The 4,278-nt window shown below is 35.9% G+C and overlaps 1 protein-coding gene and 1 long non-coding RNA gene across 9 annotated transcripts in view; one reads left to right on the top strand and one right to left on the bottom strand.

Annotated features, from left to right (window-relative positions):
• The first annotated feature begins 707 nt into the window (after positions 1–707).
• LOC135099172 (uncharacterized) lies at positions 708–2,610 on the top strand. Of its 2 annotated transcripts, none has more exons than XR_010267765.1 (2): positions 708–1,278; positions 2,234–2,610. It is a non-coding gene; the product is annotated as an uncharacterized LOC135099172 (long non-coding RNA). The 2 variants fall into 2 exon arrangements; XR_010267766.1 differs by having other exon boundaries at positions 2,196–2,610.
• A 1,090-nt stretch (positions 2,611–3,700) lies between these two features.
• LOC135099167 (peptidyl-prolyl cis-trans isomerase FKBP2-like) overlaps positions 3,701–4,278 on the bottom strand; it is a 6,234-nt gene continuing 5,656 nt past the window's right edge. For all 7 annotated transcript variants that reach the window (XR_010267743.1, XR_010267740.1, XR_010267741.1 and 4 more), the window contains one exon: positions 3,701–4,121. The gene's annotated coding sequence lies outside the window, so the exon portion shown is untranslated. The remainder of the gene's footprint in view (positions 4,122–4,278) is intronic.

The raw sequence follows: 4,278 nt of genomic DNA, 5'->3' as shown, positions 1-4,278 counted from the left end.
ATTCACAATCATTTATCAAGATTTTGTCAAAATTCCTTGGGACACGAAAGAGATATTTGAAAAAATCTATTTCCGAAAAGCGAAGTCCCCCCTAAAAGCTGGAAGGGGTGGGTGGGGTCCCTTTGGGTTTGGGGGGTAGGAGAGTGAATGAGGGGATGGGGAGGAGTAAAAGGACTGGGAGGTGATGGGGAGGTCAAGTGGGGGGGTAAATTTAAATGCAATACATTACCAAAATTATATCTTTTCGTATTAATTTCCAAGCAACGAAAATGTGCCTATCTTTTTATTGCCTAGGAATTATGTAACTTTTTAATGCATACCAAATGATGCCTTTCAGTGTCTAAAAAACGTTGTTCCTGCTTAGAAATTGTAAATTTTATAGTATTAACAATGACATCATCAAATGTATAGTGTTGCATTATGTTTCAACCGATTTCATTTTTTTAGTTTATCAATATTCAAAAAAATGGAGTCACTGTTCGGAAAAGTTTTGCAATATAATAATAGAATAAATATTTAAGAAAACACAGGTTTGCCTAAGATGTCTATTAAAAGCTACATTGTTTACAACCGGCCTCTGAACGTAAATTTTGAACGAAATATAGAATTTTGCCGATTTTCGTAATATTTTAACACAATCCGGTGTGTTTACATAAAAGACGAATACTATTTCACTACGGTATATCAAGTTTACTACCTGAGATGAATACATGTCGCTTACTGCATTATTATACATGTAATCAGATACAAATATTAGGAAAATAACCACTATACGCTAATATATTTGTACCAAAACATTTAGACTGAGCGATGAAATAGGAAAAGACGTTGGTACGAAAACATTCACTTCATTTGGAGCTGAAAATAAATATAAGTGACATTAAAACAATAGATGACAGAATTGAGTGTAAGAGGATCAAAGTATTTAAAAGGGCGATCTTTTAAGGTATCAGAAACTTTTTAATATAAATTGAAACTCCTTATTCTGGTTATTTATTGAAGATATTTATATTTCATGGTTATTTCCTGGATAATAGCATGTTTTGTCTCCGGAAGTTCAAATGTTAAATAGAAGAAAAGAATGGCGTAGCAGTAATTTTATTTAATTGTATTGAAAAAGTGGTATTTCGTCCAGCTCCGTTATAAAGCCAATATATTTTGTAAACATTGACCAGGGAAGACTTAAAGCGACACACAATAATGAAAATAACAAAAACAATGGAAATAACACGAATGTTAGAAGAGAGACGCCACTTTAATAAGGAAAAAAGAGATTAGGTGTGTTAATTACATAAACACCTCTGTAGTGACCCTTCCTTGTTTAATGTCGCAATATTTTTTTCAACATTGGCCCAGAGAAAGGAGGAACAGAAATTTAAGGAGGGAGACAAGACGATAATTATGAGAAAAGATGACAGGGAGGTGTGTTAAAGGCACTGGTGAAAACTGGCAACCCTTTACAGACAGACCGCGGGGGGGGTGGACCAGCCAGCACGGGACTCCAATTCTGCAGGAAGTAGTTGAAATTATAAGGGTTTTTAAGGATGTTTTTAAGGTTCTAGTTGAAATTTCACGGTTTTCAAGGATGTTTTTAAGGTTCTAGTGACAGATTAACAAGATTTCTACATTCCAAAGGCTGTAGTTGAAATTAAAAGGGTTTTAAGGATGTTTTTAAGGTTCTAGTTGATATTCCAGGGTTTTTAAGGATGTTTTTAAGGTTCTAGTGACAGATTAACAAGATTTCTACACACCAAAGGCTGTAGTTGAAATTATAAGGATTTTTAAGGATGTTTTTAAGGTTCTAGTTGAAATTTCAGGATTTTCAAGAATGTTTTTAAGGTTCTAGTGACAGATTAACAAGATTTCTACATTCCAAAGGCTGTACTTGAAATTATAAGGGTTTTTAAGGTTCTAGTTGAAATTTCAGGGTTTTAAGGATGTTTTTAAGGTTCTAGTGACAGATTAACAACATTTCTACATTCCAAAGGCTGTAGTTGAAATTATAAGGATTTTTAAGGGTATTCTTAAGGCTCTAGTTGAAATTTCAGGGTTTTCAAGGATGTTTTTAAGGTTCAAGTGACAGATTAACAAGATTTCTACATTTCAAAGGCTGTAGATAAAGTGACAGGTTTTCAAGGGAGTTTTTAAGGCTGTAGTGACAGACTAACAGCATTTCTACACCCTTGCTTCCCCAGGGCAGCCTCTAACACCCCCCCCCCTGTCACCCCTGCAGAGACAGTGTCAGCCCCACCTTACCTTAAGAAACAAGATGGTTGTGATATGGAACAGAATGTATTACAATCTAAATGGTCTGGGAGCTTACAGAAATTCTTCCCTAGTGACTTTACTGGACCACAAACACGTTCACGGAAAAGAAAGTTTGATAAAATGAGTGAGGGTGATGTAACCATAGTCAAACACATGTTCAAAGGTAGAAACAGATTTGTAAAGTAAAAAGATTTGTAAAGTAAGATTTGTAAAGAAAAAGATTTGATACTATTGTCATTGATGATTGATGAGTGAGAAACTTCTAGGCATTACAAAAAAAAACTTTCCAGATTACCTTTAGAATTTTATCTATATCTCTTACTATTTAAAGATCAGAGAAAAGTTTATTATATACAAGAATACTATATTATGTAACTGACCTGATGTATTATATTGTGCAATCCAAAAATACCCAAATAAAATGCACTTTACAGTAAACTTACTATTGCATATCTTAAAAGACTAAGTTGAGGATGAGATGTGTGTGTGTGTGTGTGTGTGTGTGTGTGTGTGTGTGTAGTGGCAGGATGGTGAAGACCAAAAGAAATCCACTCTGGCTTTGGTGATCATCTTAGCCTGATCAATAAAGGTGGTGGACTCACATTTCCAGGACTGTCCAGGGAGAGGTTTGATCTCCAACAAAAGCCATTGAGGGCCAATTTATCTCACCTTCAGATCAACTTCTCAGTATCTCCATATGTATGTGTTTGTGTGTAAGAAAAAATTGGGGTGTGTTGTCTTGGATAGCATCTTTGCAGGACTGTCAGCCTGGAAACGACATGATGGTTGGGCAGCCTCCTCATTCCTTGGCCTCTGGAAACAACAGACACGATGGCTGGGCATCGATGGCTGTTATTCATAGGAACAGGTTATAAAGTGGGTGTTGTGTCCTGCAACCAGAGATGTGGCCATTTCCTGTATGTGTTCCACCATGGCATTCACCAGCAGTACCACACCACAGAGTGTTGTTTCTTCCTTACACAGACCACCTAAACAACATTCACAAGCTTAAACATTAGTAGTGCTTCTTTCTGTTTAAGTCCTGTTACTCCTCTCAAAACCTTCAAACAGTGCTCAAAGAATCATATCTTCATGGTACCGCTTGAACATTGATGCACTAGTTGAGTATCTTGTGTGTAATTTTATGATGAAAGGTTTGTAGTGCAGGGACAGTTGTTTACAGGCTTTTTTTTACATTATTTTTAGTGTACAACCATCAAAAGGCATTGAGCTCAGTGTTACTGCAACAACCACACAGTACTGAATGTAGGGTTCCCTGTTTCATTAGAGATTTGTCTGCAATGGTGTTTAAAATACAAGGAGTGTTTTCCATAGTTATTTTCTTTATTTTGAGGGCTTGCTATATCCTGCATGTAGGGTTTCCTGTTTCATTACAGATTTGTCTGCAATGGTGTTAAAAATACAAGGAGTGTTTTCCATTGTTATTTTCTTTATTTTGAGGGCTTGCTATATCCTGCAGAACTCTAAAAATACATCAAATTAACCTCCCACCTAAGCACAATACAGACACTTCCATTGGCTGTAACATTACTGCTAATACTGAGGCAAAGCACACACATTAACAATAACACGTTACAAAAAAACTACACCAAACATATTAACCTCAACATTTTTGTATGATAATTTTTATAAACATGAATGAGCAAAAATGGTTCCAGGATAAAAGAGGGAAAAAAAATGACGGAACATCATAACAGTACAAATGGCTGGTGTGTCTCTTTTCTCTTATTCCTTATTTGCAAGGATTAAAGCTGTTACCTTAGAGATCACAAGAAGTGGGACGGCACGGTTCACCAAGCTCCCGGCACATGCAGGATGGTGCAACACCTCCACTGAAATAAAAGAGATTTAATGCCGGATGAGAGGGATTTTACTGTATAATAAATAGAGTAAGTTATTTATCTCACTCATAAGTAGAACATAAAGGTCTTTCATTTGATGCATTTAGGATCACAAGTTTTAGTGGGAGATGAAGCACAGTGCTAGATA

Source organism: Scylla paramamosain, unplaced genomic scaffold (genome assembly GCF_035594125.1).
Source record: "Scylla paramamosain isolate STU-SP2022 unplaced genomic scaffold, ASM3559412v1 Contig109, whole genome shotgun sequence".
Lineage (NCBI taxonomy): Eukaryota > Metazoa > Arthropoda > Malacostraca > Decapoda > Portunidae > Scylla > Scylla paramamosain.
Note: the sequence above shows the minus strand (reverse complement) of the source record. Positions and strands in the feature narration are given on the sequence as shown.